Source organism: Columba livia, chromosome 1 (genome assembly GCF_036013475.1).
Source record: "Columba livia isolate bColLiv1 breed racing homer chromosome 1, bColLiv1.pat.W.v2, whole genome shotgun sequence".
Classification (NCBI taxonomy): Eukaryota; Metazoa; Chordata; class Aves; order Columbiformes; family Columbidae; genus Columba; species Columba livia.
The window spans coordinates 129,733,485-129,752,130 of NC_088602.1; the positions used below are offsets into that span (position 1 = coordinate 129,733,485).

An 18,646-nucleotide genomic window follows, 5' to 3' on the forward strand; every position below is an offset into this window, starting at 1 on the left:
GCTGGCAACGGGGAAGCGCCGCTGGCAACGGGGGAGCCCCGCATCTGCCAGAAACCGAGGTGCTCCTCCACCCGCGACAACTTCTCCAAGCTCCCTTCCGGCAGACACTGCCCGTCCCTCCTGCCAGTGCAGTCCCTGCCGCGGGGTGCAGCCCACCGCTCCGAAAGGCGGCCAGCGATGCCGATCGGCAGGTGGGGACAGGAGATGGGTTATTAATGGCTATTCTTTGCCAGCTGCCCTGAACCTGCTAAACCACTGCCCGGCGCCGCAGAGCACGCAAAGGCGATGTTCTCTTGCAGACGACCCGTCGCAGGAAGCAAAGCTTGCAACAGTCGGAGCGCAGGGAAAGAACTCTAGAGACATCGGGGCTCTGCAAAGGGTGAAGCAGTGGCCGTGAGTGCCTTTCCTCCAGCAGCTTCGCTAGTATAATGATCTGGCTGTGCACAGTCTTTTTCCTCCCCTTACTCTTTTGGCCCACAGTACTTTTCTCTGACTCACCTCCCGTCGCTTTCTGCAGGCGTCCAGGCGAAGGCGCGATATGAGCCCTGCGCGCTGGCTGGTGCGGTTCTTGTCCGCCTGCCCATATGTCAGGATGGAAGGCAGACCGCAAAAAAAGTGAATTAATTTTATAAACTTTGTTTCGTAAACGGACTGCATCATCGGGAGAGGCGGGCTGCACCCCGGGGGCGGGACGGGGAGCCCGTCCAGGCCAGCCTCCTCCTCCTTCCCTCTTGTGTGCAGTCGGAGCTCGGGTGCAACTGCTGGGTCGCTCCTCGCTCTTGGCAGAACAAACTTGACGGCGGCAGCAAGTCAGGTCGGAGAGCCAAGGGAAGTCGAAGAGGCACTGCTTTCCTTGGTCCTTCTTGCAGCCAGGACTACGTGCATGATGGCTTTTTAGGGTGTGGGCGTGGAGCTGTTATCCCTGTAACCTAAACAGCACAGGGTATATAAGAAGCCATTGAGGGAGGAATGTTTTTACAACTGATCTGGCACCTGACCCCAGCTGAGGCGGGGAAGGACCGAGAGATGTCAAACTATGAATCATTAATGTCCAACAAAGTGTCTTCAAACTAATCCTGGAATGCATACTAATTCCTGTATTTAAAAAAAATTAAGATAGGAGGAAGGGTAGCCAAAGAGCCAGGAACCCATATTTTAAATAAATCAATAAGGGGAAGGGGGATTGTTAGAATTAGATTAATGAATCATGTAAACAGAGGCATGCATTGGGTAATCGGTAAACCCTGAAGTACCCAACCAGTGGGGAACAGGGGAGGGAATTTGCGGCAGGGATTTTCAGGGGATATAAGCAGGGGCTTTTTGCCCTATTTGTGTGCCTACCTTTAGGTAGAACACCCAGATTTGCAAAATTGTTTATAACATATTATTTGCTGAGAGATCCTGTCTGAGCCTATTATATTGGCAAGATGATTGTTTCCTACAGGCAGAAGGGTTTGGAAGGGTGCAGGAACACTCAGCCAAAGCAAGGTCTTAAGGAGGCGACCATTCAGAAGGGCCCAACTAGGATCTTCCATGCCTTGTTGTCTCAAACTGTCCCAAGTCTAGTTACACATGTTACATAAGATGGCAATGGGAGACAGAAGTGATTTCACATTTATTTGATTCAGAGATTTCACTTAGCCCAAAGTATACTTTGAAAAAATGCATAAATATCTGCATCTGGGATCAGGTTCTGTGTAGTCCCACAGTAAGATAAAAACCCTCATCATAGTGTTCATCACTATAAGAACTCCCAGTTGTGGGAGAGCTCTTAAGGCATGGTGCTCATGATATTCCATGAGCAAATCTATCCAGTTGTGTTTGACCTCAAAATACATATCTTCACAAGATGAAAAATAATTAGAAGACAATTTAAAGGGACAGCCAAAATAACAATACAATGACAAGTGGCACAAAGTCAGAAAGAAAGGTCCCAGGGAGATACCCCCCTAAAAGTGATGGACCCCGCGCCCCGTCAGGCAGAGGGGGGAGACCCAAGACAGCCCCTGCCCTGTTGTTGTTGAGCAGAGGTAGGGGACCAAAAAGATGAGGAGGGTTGGAAGTGAGTTCCAGTTTGGAGTGACGGTCAACCCCCCTCCCTACCTGCTTTGCTTCCCCAGGTGCCCCTCCATAATAGGTTTGAGGCCCTGGATCTCAAAGGAGAGGTAGGTGAGGATGTGGTGCAAGGCCCACCTACAAGGTCACATGGAAGAGGTGGAAGAGGAAGAGGTGGTTGACTCCACACCTCAAGACTGCCTCTGATAAGAAAGAAAGAAAGAAGAGTAATTGTAGTAGGCAGTTCCCTTCTGAGAGGGACAGAGGGCCCAATATGCAGAGTTGACCCCCATTGTAGGGAAGTATGTAGTATACTGGGAGCCCAGATCAGGGATATCACCAGGGCAATCCCCAGCCTGGTGCACCAAACAGACTACTACCAACTGCTGATCTTCTAGGCAGGTGAGGAGGAAGTTGCATCCAGCAGTCTGAGGGGAATGAAGAAAGATTTCAAGGTCTTGGTGAAAGGGTCTGGGGTGCAAGTGATTTTCTCTTCCCTCCTTCCATTTTCAGGTGACAATGTGGGATGGAATAGAAAAATTCGGTCCATAAATGATTGACTATGAGACCGGTGCTACAGGCAGGGCTTTGGAATCTTTCATAACGGCTGGTTTTGTAAGACACCAGTCCAGACAGTGATATGTGGGAAAGGTTTATCTCACAGGAGCAAAAGGATGCTGGGACAGGAATTACCAGGGCTCATTTGGAGAGCTTTAAACTAGATTTGAAGGAGGATGGGGTTGTAGCTGGGCTTGCACCAGTGGGACAGCATTCTAGAGTTGATAAAGAGTGGGAGGACTCCCATCCCCCTAGGGTGAAATCAGGGTGCTCAGCTGGCTCCCTGAAATGCCTGTATACCAATGCACGCAGCATGTGGAATAAGCAGGAGGAGTTAGAAACCTGTGTTTGGTCAGGAGATTATGATCTGGTGGCAATTACAGAGACGTGATGGGACAGCTCACATGACTGAAATCTGGTCATGGATGGCTATGTCCTTCTCAGGAAAGACAGGCCAGCCAGGCGAGGTAGTGGAGTTGTTCTCTGTGTGAGAGAGCAACTACTATGTATTGAGTACTGTCCAGGGGCAGATAAGGAGCAAGTTGAGAGACAGTGGGTGAGAATTAAGGGGCAGGCTGGCAGGGGTGATACTGTTGTGGGTGTCTATTACAGGCCACCAGACTGGGATGAGGAATTTGATGAGACCTTCTACAGACAGCTGAGAGCGCCCTTGCGGTCACAGGCTCTGGTTGTTGTGGGGGATTTTAACTACCCTGATGTTTGCTGGAAGGTCTGCTCAGCCAGCCATCCACAGTCCAGGAGGTTCCTCCAGTGCATTGATGATAACTTTCTGATGTAAATGGTGGATGAGCCAACTAGGAGAGGAGCCCTGCTGGATCTCATTCTCACTAAAAAGGAGGGTCTGGTAGAAGTGGTAAAGGTTGAGGGCTGGCTTGGTTGCAGTGACCTTGGGATTGTAGAGTTCAGGATCTCATGTGGCAGGAACAGAATACCAAGCAGAAATGCAATTCTGGGCCTCACTAGGGCCAGCTTCGGCCTTTTCAAACAATTGTTACGGGAAAACCCACGGGCAAGGGTACTTGAAGTTAAAGGTGCCCAAGATAGTTGGTTAGCATTCCGGGACTGCTTCTTCCAATCTCAAGATCAGAGCATCCCAATGTATAGGAAGTCAAGGAAGGGAGCCAGGAGACCTGCTTGCTTAAATAGGGAACAGCTGGGCAAGCTCAAGTGGAAAAAGAGAGTTTACAGATCATGGAAGGAGGGGCTGTCCACTTGGGAAGAATACAAAGCTGTTGTTAGAGGATGTGGGGAGGCAACTAGGAAAGCCAAGGCCTCCTTAGAATTAAACCTTGCGAGAGGGGTCAAGGACAACAGAAAGAGCTTCTTCAAATACATCGCAGATAAAACTAACACCAGAGGCAATGTAGGCCTGATGACAGAAGATACAGAGAAGGCAGAGTTACTGAATGCCTTATTTGTCTCTTTCCACACTGCCAGAGACTGTCCGGAGGAGCCCTGTACTGCTAAGGCCCCAGAGGAAGTCAGGACAATGGAGGAGTTTGCCTCGGTTGATGATGATTGAGTTAGGGACCAATTAAGCAATCTGGACATCCATAAATCCATGGGTCCAGATGAGATGCACCCATGGGTGCTGAGGGAGCTGGCTGACGTCATTGCTAGGCCACTCCATTATCTTTGCTAAGTCGTGGGAAATGGGAGAGGTGCCTGAGGACTGGAGGAAAGCAAATGTCAATCCAGTCTTCAAAAAGGGCAAGAAGGAGGACCAGAGTAACTATAGACTGGTCAGCCTCACCGCCATCCCTTGAAAGGTGATGGAATAACTTATCCTTGGTGCCATCTCAAGACATATCAAGGATAAGGGGGTCATTAGGGGCAGTCAACATGGCTTCACCACGGGAAGTCATGCTTCACCAACCTCATAGACTTTTATGAAGATGTAACAAGGTGGATAGATGATGGCAAAACAGTCTATCTTAATTTCAGTAAAGCATTTGACACAGTCTCCCACAGCATCCTCACAGCTAAACTGAGGAAGTGTGGACTGCATGATCAGGTAGTGATGTGGACTGTGAACTGGCTGAAGGAAAGAAGCCAGAGAGTCGTGGTCAATGAGGCAGAGTCTAGTTGGAGGCCTCTATCTAGTGGAGTGCCTCAAGGGTCAATACTGGGACCAGTATTATTCAATATATTCGTCAACAACTTGGATGAGGGAATAGAGTGACTGTCCGCAAGTTTGCTGATGACACAAAACTGGAAGGAGTGGCTGACAGGCCAGAAGGCTGTGCTGCCATCCAGCAAGACCTGGACAGGCTGGAGAGTTGGGCAGTGAAAAATGTAATGAAATATAACAGGTGCAAGTGCAGAGTCTTGCATCTGGACAGGAACAACCCCAGGTTCCAATATAAGTTGGGGAAGGACCCATTGGAGAGCAGTGTAGGGGAGAGGGACCTGGTGTCCTGGTGGACAGCAGGATGACCATGAGCCAGCTCTTTGCCCTTGTGGCCAACAAGGCCAATGGCATCCTGGGGTGTATTAGAAGGGGGGTGCTTAGTAGGTCGAGAGAGGTTCTCCTTCCCCTCTACTCTGCCCTGGTGAGACCGCATCTGGAATATTGTGTCCAGTTCTGGGCCCCTCAGTTCAAGAAGGACAGGGAACTGCTGGAGAGAGTCCAGTGCAGAGCCACAAAGATGATGAAGGGAGCGAAGCATCTCCCTTATGAGGAAAGACTGAGGGAGCTGGGTCTCTTTAGCTTGGAGAAGAGGAGACTGAGGGGTGACCTTATTAATATTTACAAATATAAAAAGGGTGAGTGTCATGAGGATGGAGCAAGCCTCTTCTCGGTGACAACCGAGACAAGGGGTAATGGGTTCAAACTGGAACACAAGAGGTTCCACTTAAATTTGAGAAGAAACTTCTTCTCAGTAAGGGTAACAACACTGGAACAGGCTGCCCAGGGGGGTTGTGGAATCTCTGACTCTGGAGACATTCAAAACCCGCCTGGACACCTTCCTGTGTGACCTCATTTAGGTGTTCCTGCTCTGGCAGGAGGATTGGACTAGATGATCTTTCAAGGTGTCTTCCAATCCCTAACATTCTGTGAAAAAAAAAATATATATATGCATATAACATGTTAGCCATATAATAATTAAAGTTATTATATTACCTTTTCAGTGTACACACATAGCCAGAAAAGGCTATGCAACAGCCTGCCTTCAAAAAGTCTGCCTCCCGAAATTATACATTAAGAAATTAAATTGACTATGAAACCCTGCAGGAGTACGATAAGTAGTACCTTCTTACATAAATAAACATCTACTTACCTAATTAAGTAATTGTTGAGGTTCAACCCCAGCTAACAACCAAGACCATTACAGCTGTTCTCTCACAACCCCATGGCTCCCCAAAGTGGGAAAGGGGAGAGAATCAAAGGGAAGGGACAAACTCATGGTTTGAGATAAGAACAGTTTAATAAGACTATATATACCACTACTACTACTATACATATAATAAATTATACTCAATTCAATTGCTCACAAATTCCAGACATGGTGAACAACCAGTCCTGGAAGAGAGAGTGCCCCTGGGCCCAAACATCGAGCCTCAGTGAGAGAGCAAAAAGGCAAAAGGCCAAACAGCAAATCAAAAAAAAAAATTGAAGTAACATGAAACTCTCAAATGGATCTAATGAGCAGGAAAAGCCAACTCTTAGTTATGTACGCAGCATAATGCTAATGGTAGGGATTATTTTCATTGACCAAGCTGGATGTCAATGTAGGTACTGTCCAGTTTGCGTCCCCTCCCAGCTGCTATGCAGCTGAAAAGTTGAAAAAAACATTGATCTCTTTAGCAAGAGCCAAAATGTCAGTGATATAACATACCAACTCCAAAACACAACCTAGCTGTCCAGTGTGTTATCACATTATTCTCATACTAAATCTAAAACAAAGACCATGCAAGCTATTTAAATGAGAAGTTTCTAATTGCCTGAAGAAAATTAACGCAATTTTAGCTAACCTCCCACAGTAATAAAGTGGACATTGCAATTCAGAAAGTGTGCAAGAACTAGAAGGGACACAGAAAAAGTCTCAAGACTAAAAAGGCAATTAAATAGTTTCTTTATAAATAAAAATTAGGAGATTAGGAACCCTCACACTAGCAAAGGAATGATTCAGCATCACCAAGAAGCACTGAGAAGTCAAACCAGGAATGACTGTTGTTTATTTTTCACAATATAGCCCATGACGCCTCTCCCCTACTATGTTTTCTCTTATGAGAAAGGAACCATCATTTGATTTCACTACGATTCTCACCAAAACTGTGAATAGAAGGAACATAATCAGACAGTCTGCCAACATTAGGAAGCTTCTTAAGACACATAAGTTATGGAATTCATTGGTAACATACTGTGAAGTGTTTAGTGAAGTTCATGGAAGAAAGGTCCACCAAGACGTATTAAATGTGAAATGCAAACTCAGGATCCAGTAAGTCCTGAAAGTATTTACTGTCAACACATTGCAGAAGAGGAAATGTCATTTTCTAGTTGCACTTCTTAAATTCATTTGCTACCAGCCTTTGTCAGATAGGATACAGGGCTACACAGTGGTCATACTGAGGTTCGTATGCAGTTTGGATGCATTCACAGACAAAACAAATTCAGTCTTAAGAATAGGTATTGTGTACATTTAAAACTTCCTTTGTGTGCTAAATTCTGCTCTGTTGATGTGAACGTATGGCTCAAATGCTCAGGATGTGGCTCATGCTTTATCTAGAAATACTTGGGACAATGAAGAAACATTCTTTTTTTTCTATTTTTTTTTCTTTTTTTTTCTTTTTTCCTTTTTTTTTTTTTTTTTTATTATCTCTATTTTGATCACACTTCCATGCAGACAATGAACTTTAGGGCCTCAAGAGCACCATGCATGACTTTCTAACCTCAAATACTGTACTGCTGGAGACCTCCGGAGGTCATTTCCCTTTGTCCATAGTACCAGTAAACTTCATCACTAAAAGTACCATAGTTGCTCAAGCATAATTTGCCCTTAGTAAATCCATGTTGTCTGTTTCCTATTACCTTCTTTTTCTTGTGTTTAAAATGTCTTCAAAGGGGATTTGCTCCATAACACTCCACGTATTTGTAGTTCCCTGGATTCTCCTTTTTGCTCTGTTGAAAATGTGTCTGACATGCTTTTTCTAAGCATCAGAAAGCTAACGTAATTGCTATGACCTTTCTGAAAATGGCAAGAGAGCAACCTTGCAAAGGCATCAGCCTGCTCCTAAAGCATCCTTGGCTGCATCCTATCTGGTCCATGGACTTAAATAATAGAATCATAGAATGTCCAGAGTTGGAAAGAACCCACAAGGATCATTGAGTTCAACTCCTGTCCCTGCATATGACAGCTCCCCAGTTCACACCATGTGTCTGAGGGCATTGTCCAGTATCTTCTCGAATACTGTTTGTTTTAGTTTCTGGGAATACTGTTTAATTTAGTTGTCTTGATCCATCTTGGAATGAATCCCTGCAGAACCCCACTAGTGACTGGTCACCAGCCCAACATAACCCAATTTACTAGAACGCTTTGAGCCTGGCCCATCAGCCAATTGCTTACCCACTATATTGTGTGTTTATCCAGGTGTACGCTGGGCATCTTGTCCAGGAGTATACTGTGAGAAACAGTATCAAAGGCTTTACTGAAATACAAAAATATCACATCGACAGGCTTCCCTTAGTCAGCTAGATGGGTAACCTTGTCGTAGAACGAGATTAAATTTGTTAAGCAGGACCAATGACTGCATTGTCATTCAGATGCTTTTCAGTAACTCCCAGAACAATCTTCTCCATGATTTTGCCCGGCACAGAAGTGAGGCTGACAGGCCTGTAGTTGTCAGGGTCATCCCTGCTGCCCTTCTTGTAGACTGCGACATTTGCAAGCTTCCAGTCATCTGGGACTTCTCCAGATTCCCAGGAGGGTTGAAAAACCACAGAGAGAGGTCTCGCTATGACATCAGCCAGCTCATTAAGTGCCCTTGGATGACTTTTATATATCTGGATTGGCTGGTCATCCCAAACTCCGTCTTCCTCAGCTGAGGGTATTGCTTCACTCCCATGGTTTCTGGTAGTAGTCCTAAGGAACTTATGAGTGAAAACCTGGGTAAAAAGAAGGCATTACAGGTACCATAGCCTTTTCTGCTTCCTTTGTCAATACATCTTCTGCCCTGCTGAGCAATGGGCCTACACTGCCCTTACATTAGCTTTTGCTGTCAAAGTATTTATGAAAAACTTCTCTTGCTGCCTTTCATCTCACACTAGATTCAACTCCAGATGAGCTTGGGCTTTCCTAATTCCATTTCCATATGCACAGAGAGTGTCTCTTTATTCCTCTGAAGTAGTCTGTCCCTGTTCTTTTCTTCAGTGAACTTACTTTTTTGTTTGAGCTGAGCATTCATCCATGCTGACTTTCTGCTCTGTTTGCCTTATGTTCTGCATACTGGAATGAACTGTGCTCTGAGAAGGTTGTCCTTGAAGATCAATGAGTTTTCCTGGCTGCCTTCAACCTTCAAGGCAGTTTCTCATAGAAACCTGTAAAGCAGATCCCTGAACAGCCCAAAATCTGCTGCTTTAACTCCCAGGGCTGTAATTCTGCTGTTGATCTTGCTCTCTTCTCTCAGAACCTTGCACTAAAAAAAGGCTGCCCTCAACCTTCAGATCTTCATCTAGTTCTTGCTTGTTTGTGAGAAGCAGGTCCAACAGAACATCTTCCCTAGTTGGCTTATCAATCACCTGCATCAAAAAATAGGCTTCAACACATTCCAGCCATTTTCAGGATTGGCTGTGCACAGTGATATTGTCCTTCCAGCTGAATTTGGTTTAGTTAAAGCTGTCTTATTAAATGCTGAATTGATGATTATGTAACAGAGTTTAACTAGGATGGCTTCTGCTAAGGGAAATTTTACTTCACTAATTATGATTCTTTGACTACAGGCTTGCACTACTTTCACAAGGCAAGCATGAGTGTATTTACAGTACATTAAAGTGCTATTTGACAGTTACCCCTCACATCCATGCTCAGTAATAAAGTAAATATTTGAAACTTACTTATCGTGGCAGTTACCTTATGTGTGCTGTGGGCTAAAATAGGTGCACAGGTAGTTACCATTAAATCATCAGCACGTTAAATATCTAGAATATTCTACACAGGCTGACTTGACTCAGGCTAATTTTTCTATTTAACTTTTTGCTGTGTTATTAAAATATTGGGTAAGCAATGCAATTACATTTCTTTTAAAGGTGTAGACAGTGTTTCTTACAAGATTTTCAGATAAATTAAGGCATGCTCTCAGCCACAAGATACTAGACATAATTCAGAAGCTTGTGGAGAAGTAGAAGACAACATATAGAAAGTTAACCTCTTACCCTGTCGAAAACTATTCTAAAGGGCTCCACAGCATCCCATACTAAAACAATCCAGGAAAGACAGGGTGAGAAACAACAGAAATATTTCCAAGAAACATCGTGTATTCGGGATTAGCTAAGACTGAGGAAAATTCTAGCATGGCAAAGAGGAAAAAAAGCTTGCTGAAGTAGCATTTGCAGACTTAGTCTTAACATTATTGTATTAAGGCCTCAGAGAATATGTCTTAAAACTGGGGACTGCTTAGACACCTTGTTTTAACAAATAATTCTGTTTTCTTCCTTATCATTCATTGTGATGCAGTTTAGACTTTCCAGTTTTTGTAAGAAAGTTTTGGGACCTACTAAGAAATAAGAGAAGAACTGGCCACTGAGGTTGTCTAGGTCTTGTCTACTCAGCTAATGCTGTCTCTACATGGATCTGTGAATACTTTGGATCAGAGCCTTACAGAGCCAGCTAGAAATGGGCTATTGTTCTTTCATGGCAAAATGATTCTAGGCAAAAGTATTATAGTTCTTCATTAGGAAGAACAAACAGTGGAGTAAGAAGCAAGACATACAAACCAGTATATGACCATGCAGATACATATCAGCTAGCAGATAGGGCTTAGCAGTAAACTCTAATAATTCATAATGTAAATTATTTAATTTGGTATTGTTTGAAAATGTGGGTCAAATCTGCAGTTTTAATTGAACTGTCTTATCTAGGTCTCCCAAACGAACAAAGAAATCTTTGCTTTTACTTCTTGTGAGCGGTAGTTGTGGGAGCTGCTGGATTAAATAACTTAAGCCAAAAAGAAGTATTACTTCTGAGTATTACTTTCAACTGAGTGTCTTGACTGTCACCTGACAGGTGAAACCTTCACCATGATACCTATCAATTTTATGCCCTCTGCTTTAAAATGAATCCTTTTTTTTTGTTTTCTTTTTTGCAGAATTGGGAAGAATATTGGACTTGGATCAAAATATTCACAGACTTGAGGAGTAGCAAGAATAAGGAGCTACTAACTATGTCTTTCAGAGGACTATCAACCACTCACTCAAGCCCCAGAAGACCCATGCAAGGAATGGACTACTTTGTCCTATAGCTAAAGAGTAATTTTATCACATTGAAATTTGGTGGGATTGGAATATTGGATTCTTAGTTGCTGCCATGGAAATTCAGCCTCTGAACCCCTGAAGAAACCTGTTTCAGAATAGAATTATACTTTTGAAACTGCACTCATGTATTGCTGTGATTTTTTTCAGCAGTTTCTGACCACATACCTTCATATGGACTCCGTTCCCTAGCTGATGAGGGCAGAGCCAAATGCCCAGGTTTCAGCAGCCACGAGTGTGTTCTTCATGAAAAGCCAGAATCGAATCAATTTCCATATTTCCCTTCAGGAGCAGGTGGAATGAAAAGCAGTAAACTCACACTGAAATGATGTCAGAGACCATGAAACTAACTGCAAAGAGAAAAAAAGAGTCCAAGAATATGCATTAAACAACTTCTTAGCACAGGCTTAAATTACAACAGTAAATGGAATACTTTAATTCTGCCTTTTTATATGAGTCCAAAATTCTCCTTTGTGAAAATTAGGTACAAAATCACTTATTTTCTTCAAGGACTACTACCAAGAGATTTTGAAAAACACCGAGGTGCAAAACATATTGCCAAGAGCTAGGATTCTTTTGACTTCTATCTTTAATGTTGTGCTGATTTGAGTTAATTTTCTTCATGCAGTTAGAAACCTTTATTTTTCACAACCAGCACAGCTGTTGTTTGAATTTCATTTAAGAACAAAAGATAATAACCCAGGACAGAGTTAATGTTTTTAATTGCTCTGGTCTGAGAGCCGAGAATGTTCTGAGTGCTCTGCCCCCCAGGTGTGAGGCGTCTAGTAAAGGGGGCATAGATGGGACAACCTTGACTGACTTTCAGACTGCTCAATAAGAGTGTTCCATTCCATTAGAGTCATGCTTCATATTTAAGGTGAGTGAGGATCTTCTGGTCTCTCATGTTGTTCTCTTCCTTGCTCTCTTTGTTGGAGCTGGGACAAAGATCTGTTCCAGGGAGCTCTGTTTGGGACTTTCTTTAGTTCAGCCTTTTGCCATCCTGCCCTTTTGAAGAGGCCTCTGGGACTTTCTGCCTTTTTCTCTTCTCAGATCAGCTGTTTGAGTGCTGCTTCCTGGGACTGGCTCCAGTGCAGATGGAGTTCATGAGGAATTGCATTGAGTATATTTTATTTTATATTCTATTTTATATATATTTTTTTTTTTTCTAGTGGTGTATTAGTATTTTATTATTTTATTAAACTGTGTTTATCTCAATCCAAGTTTCTCCCTTCTCTTTTGATTCTCTCCTCTATTTGGGGGTTGGGTGAAGTGGGGAGTAAGTGAATGGCTATCATGCTAGCTCAGGTTAAACCATGACAAATGTAAAATTAGTTAGAAACTGGATTATAGTCTCTACCACTGGGTTATACAAATGCCAGAACTACAAACAGAAACAGCTGGTGGGCGGAAGACAGACTGCAGCTCTTAGGTCAGGAAATGTCGAGTGCAATATAAAAATAAAAACCTCACCCTTTAAATAAAACAGGATGTATTTAATGTTCTGTTTATGGCGATGTGTGTTTATTTCAGTCTGGACAGCGATCACACTGTTGGGATGCAAGGGATCAATTTCTTCTCCATATAGGCTCTGAGTAACAGGCCTATTTTGACTTTCCACACTAACGCAGCTTTTAATTGCCTATAAAATTGCATCACCTTGAGGGAAATTCATAGTAACATTCAAAATCATGTTTTCTTTTGTTATGTTCAGGAATCAGAGGAAAAGTTACAGAAACTGGAGTCATAAACATAATGCAAGAAATCTACAGATGGGCTAAAAACTGGAAAATGTATTAACTGACAGCTAGGAAACTGGAGGTCTTCCAGCTTGACCTGCTCTCAAGTCATCTCGCCAGAATAAAGGAAATATATGTTTGACTTCATGCTTATGTCACCTGCAGCTGTCTGTGCTACACTGAAAAACAAATATACAAATAAAAACCACAAAGAAATCAAACCAGCCAACCAAACACTTTCCTAAAAATCAAGCTTTAATCACTGAATTAATCTGGCTGTCATCTATTCCAGTCCTTTGTTCACAGCAGAGTCAGCTAGAGCACGTTGCCCAGGGCCTTGTCCAATTGGATTTTGAAAAATCTCCAAAGATAGAGACTCCACAACCTCTCTGGGCAACCTATTCTAGTGTTTGGCCACGCACAGTAGAAACATTTTTTTCTTATGTTTATGTGGAATTTCCTGTATTTCACTTTGTGTTCATTGCCTCTTGTCCTTTCACTTTGCAGTACTGAGGAAAGTCTAGCTTTGTCTTCTTTATTCCCCCAACCAAATATTACACAAGTATTACCAAGTATTACACATTGTTGAAATTACCTCCCAAGCCGCCTCTTTTTGAGGCTAAACAGTCCCAGCTCTCTCAGTCTCTCCTCAGGTGTTTCAATCCCTTAATCATTTCAGTGTCTGTTTGCTGTTTTCATTCCAGTATGTCCATGTCTCATACCAGGAAGCCCAGAACTGCACACAACATTCCAGAGGAGGTCTGAGCACTGAGTAGAGGGGATCACCTTCCTCAAGCCTGCTAGAGGCACTCCTCCTGATGGGGAGCTGCCTTGCAATGACACTGGCCAGCTCCCTCACTTCTCATGGAAGCATCCCATCAGGTTCCATAGATTCAGAATCATAGAATATCTCAAGTTGGAAAGGACCCATCAGGATCATTGAGTCCAACTCCCTGCTACTCACAGGACTACCTACAGCTAAACCATATGACTGAAAGCATTGTCCGGATGTTCCTCAAACAAGAGCTTGGTGCCATGACCACTTCACTAGGGAGCCTGTTCCGGTGATCGACCAACCTCTCAGTGAAGAACCATTTCCTAATGTCCAATCTAACTTCTCCTGACACAACTTCATTCCTTTTCCTTGTGTCCTATCATTGGTCACCAGAGAGAGATCAGCTGCTGAGAGATCAGCTGAGAGATCTGCTGCTTCCCTTGAGGAAGCTGTAGACTGTGATGAAGTGCCACTCAGCCTTCTCCAAGCTGAACTAGCCAAGTGATCTCAGCCACTCCTTGTAAGTCTTGTTCTTGAGGCCTTTCAACATCTTGGTAACCCTCTTCTGGACACTCTCCAGTAGCTTAATATCCTTTTTATACTGTGGCACCAAGAACTGCACTCAGTGCTCCAGGTGAGGCTGCACCAGTGCAGAGTAGAATGGGAAAAACACCTCCCTCTCCTGTCTATTAATGCCATGCTTGATGCACCCCAGGACACAGCTGGCCCTCTTGGCTGCTGGGCACACCGTTGTCTTGTATTCAATTCATCAATCCAGACCCCAGATGTCTTTCTGCAGGGCTGCTCTCCAGCCTCTCATTCCCCAGTCTGTACATAAAACCAGGATTACCCTCTCCTAGGTGGAGAATCCAGCACTAGCTCTTGTTAAATTTATTATGACTGGTGACTGCCCTGTTCTCTAACATATCCAGATCTCTCTTTAAGGCCACTCCACACTCTAGGGAGCCCACAGCTCCTCCTAGTTCAGTATGGTCGGCAAACAATGTAAATTAAATTCCTGTGTCCAGATCATTTATAAAAACATTAAAGAGCACTGGCCCTAAAATTGAGCCCTGAGGACCCCCACTGGTGACTGGCCACCAGCCTGATATAACCCTGTTTACTATTAATATAACCCTTTGAGCCCAAGCCATCAGCCAATTGCTCACCCAACGTACTACGGACTTGTCTAGTTGTGTGCTGGATGGTTTATCCAGAGAGATACTCTGAGACACAGTGTCAAAAGCTTTGCTAAAATCCAAAACAACCACATATACTGACTTCTCGTGGTCAACTAGATGGGTGACCTTGTCATGAACAGAAATTAAGTTGGTTAAACAGGACTTTTCCCTTGTGAACCTGTGTTGGCTATGATGAATGACTGCTTTGTCTCTCAAGTGTTTTTCAGTAACTCCCATAATAACTTTCTGCATAATTTTACCAGTCAATGAAGTGAGACTGACAGGCCTGTGATTATCAGGGTGTTCTTTCTTCCCCTTCTTGAAAACTGGGACAACATTTGTGAGCTTCGAGTAGACTGGGACCTCTCCAGACTCCTAAGACCATTGAAAAATGATAGAGAGAGGTTCCATGATAACATCAGCCCGTTCTTTCAGTATCTTGGGATGAATCCTGTTGGGCCTCATGTGCATCCAGCTGGAGCAGCAAGTCTCAAACAAGTTAAGGGTCAGCTGAGAGTTTATCATCCCTCAGTCATGGTCTTCCAACACACGGTTCTGGCAGTCCCAGGGCCCATAATTGGAGATGAAGACAGAGGGAAAGAAGGCATTAAATAAATCTGCTTTGTCTACATTGCTATTTGTGAGGTGACTGATCCTGTCAAACAATAGACCACTGTTATGTCTGATTCTCCTTTCTTTAAAAACCCTTTTTGTTGTCCTTTACAGTGCTGGCCAACTTGAACTCTCATCAAGCTTTGGCTGCATGAGCTTTTTCCTAGAGTGGCAAACAGCATCTCTGTAGTCCTCCTGTGTCACCTGTCCTTATTCCCAATGTCTGTACACTTTTTTGCCTCAATTCTAATAGAAGATCTCTGCTCATACACATTGGCCTTCTGTTCCACTTGTGGCCAGCAGGACTAAAGAAGTGATCATCCCCCTGTACTTGGCACTGGTGGGGCTGGACCTCATATACTGTGTTCAGTTTTGTGCCCCTCATTTGTGAAAGACATTGACATATCAGAGAGATTTCAGAGAAGGGCAATTAAGCTAATGAACGGTCTAGAGCACAAGTCTTATGAGCACTGGCTGAGGGAACTGGGGCTGTTTAGCTTGGAGAAAAGGAGGCTGAGGGGAGAGAGACTTTACTGCTCTCTACAGCTATCTGAAAGGTTATAGCATTGAAATAAATAACTTACGCTTTTTCTATGGATAAACAACATTTAAACTAATTCCTTGTATTCCTTAAACACGTGTTCATTAGAGCATAAGCAAAACAGCGCTGGGTGCACGGGGGATTCACTCCGCCCAACACGCACACTTTTAACAATAAGAAGTGTGCTTAAATACAGTATGGTATTACATATTCATAATGACCCCAGAAACGCCTATACATATTGATGACCTTTCCCGCTTTTTATTAAAATGAGTCTCAGATAACCATTTACATATTGCCCTCCTTAGCCCTCCCCTGTTGCGCCTGAGCAATGTCACTTGGTGAATTTGAGGAAGGGTCTTTAGGGGTCTTTGGATGAAGGCTCCTTCAGCTTCGTCACAGTGGACTTTTTACCTTTGGCTCATTAGAAGGAACTGGCTGGAATCCAAGCTACCAAACTGACTGGAACCAGACTGGTGCCTCCTTTTTGCTGTAAATCTTGGCTATCTTGTCTCCTCAAGGTTGCAGCTGGTGCTTTAAAACTTCTTATCTTGGCATTTAATGAAGTTCTGCCTTTTTTTTTTTAGCACAATTAGTTACATACAGCTCTAAACTAGATATTAATTATGTGGTTTAAAATGTTAGCTTGTTAGTAGGCCCTTATTATATAGCTGCTTCACCCTTAAAATGTTAGTTCGCTCTATCAATATAACTTCCTAAACAAGTTTCATAACTTTTTACATAGAACTTAACCACCTTTCCCTTTTCCAAGTTCAGAGTCCGTGCCTCATTTGGTTATAGCTGTAAACATTAAACATTTGAACACGAATCACAACTGCATTTTTCACAGCATGGAGGGTGCTGGTCTCTTTTTCCAAGTAGCAAGGGATAGGACAAGATGAAAAGGCCTCAAGTTGTTCCAGGGGAACTTTAGATTGGATATTAGGAAAAATTTCTTCACGGAAAGGGCTGTCAGGACATTGGAACAGGCTGCCCAGGGAAGTGGTTGAGTCACCATCCCTGGAGGCATTTAAAAGACCTGTAGATTAGGTTCTTAGGGACATGGTTTAGAGGTGAACTTGGCAGTGCCAGGTTAATGATTGGACCTGATGACCTTAAAGTTCTTTTCCAAACAAAATGGTTCTATGATTCTATGACTTCCCACAGTTTGGAATTGCCTGCCACTGTGCTTTTAAGAGATGGCTCTTAAAAAGTGACCAGCATTCACAGACACCAATACCTTCAAAAGCAGGTTCCAAGGGGACCTTACTAATTAGCTCCTTTGGCAGCCCGACGACCGCTCTCCCCATATCCAGGGCAAAACTTTTGCTTGCGGGTTTTTTTCTTACCACTCTAATACTTCATGGTCACTGTGATCAAGATCACCAATTGCCACTTCACCCACAAGACCCTCTCTGTTTACAAACAACAGATCTAGGATGGCACCTTTCGTAGTTGGCTTCTTAGTACCTGCACTAAGAAGTTATCTTCAATGTGCCTTGGGAATTTCCTGGACCTGTTTGTGTCCACTATATGGTATTCTCAGTTGACTTCTAGGCAGTTAAAATCATCCATAAGGACAAGGGTGGCTGATCTAGAGATATCACGTACTTCCTTGTAGAAAGGTGTGATCGTACCGGCTAGGTGGTCAACAGTAGACTCCCACAACAACGTCTGTTTTATTTCCTTACGCAGAGGCTCTCAACGGTCTCATTGTCAGCTGCAAGTGCCATACAATCTAACCCTTCTCTTACATACAGCACCATCCGCCCACCTCGCCTGCCTTGCCTATCCCTCCTGCAGAGCTGGTAACCATCCATCACAGCACCCCAGCCACAGGACTCTACATCAGTCATCCAATCCAACTCTACTGAGGGGTCTTCACTGTGCCAGACTTTGTCACTTGCCTCAGGGCCCTGGGAATCCTGATGGCAGATCTGACCATTGAGGCATTGGGTATCTCAGCCTTTTCGCTGTCCTTTGTCACCGGGTCGCCTGTATCATTCAGCAACAGGCCCATCACTTTCCTAATTGATTTGGTTTGTTTCTTTTGTTACTGATACACCCACAGAAGTCCTTTTTTTTTTCCCCTTAAAATTCTTCACCACTTTCAACTCCAAGTTAGTTCTGCTTTTCCTAAACCTGTACATGAATGCTCAGGACAACATTGCTGTATTCCTCCCAGGCCACCTCTCTGTGCTGCCACCTCTTGTGCTTCCTTTTGTTGTCTGAATTCAGTCAGGAGCTCCTTGTTCAGCCATGCAGGCATCTTGCCACTTTTGCTTGACTTTCTGGATGTTAGGATAGACCATTCTTGAGCATGATGTATAATAAATTAAAAAAAACCAAAACAAAACAAAACAAACAAACAAACAAACAAAAAAAAAAAAAACAACAAGAAAAGTATTTCCTTTCATATAACCTGTATTAGAAATGGTTTTCTTAAACCATGGGTAGCTAGTATTGGCACATTATTAATTAGAGCTGCTGCATAAAGTGGCACTTTTTCCAGTAGGGCAACATCATCTCTAGTAATAAGCATGAATTAACAGGTGTACTTAACAGTTCTACATTGCTTATTTGTCCTGTCCTTCCCAGTATCCATTCTTACCAATTGCAGCTCAGCACTTTCTACCTCTTATGGTTTTAAAGGCAACCAAATTAGCTATCTAGTCGACAGTGACCTATTTCTTCCCCCTT

At 43.5% G+C, this 18,646-nt stretch overlaps 1 protein-coding gene across 5 annotated transcripts in view; it reads right to left on the reverse strand.

Moving 5' to 3' along the window:
- The window catches only part of CRACR2A (calcium release activated channel regulator 2A), a 65,720-nt gene extending 64,816 nt beyond the window's left edge, over positions 1 to 904 (reverse strand). For 3 of the 5 annotated variants that reach the window (XM_065029149.1, XM_065029173.1, XM_065029180.1), the window contains exon 1: positions 499 to 648. The gene's annotated coding sequence lies outside the window, so the exon portion shown is untranslated. Of the gene's footprint in view, positions 1 to 498 lie in introns of all 5 variants that reach the window. The other 2 variants (XM_065029189.1, XM_021297612.2) reach the window with 2 other exon arrangements.
- Between the last annotated feature and the right edge of the window lie 17,742 nt (positions 905 to 18,646).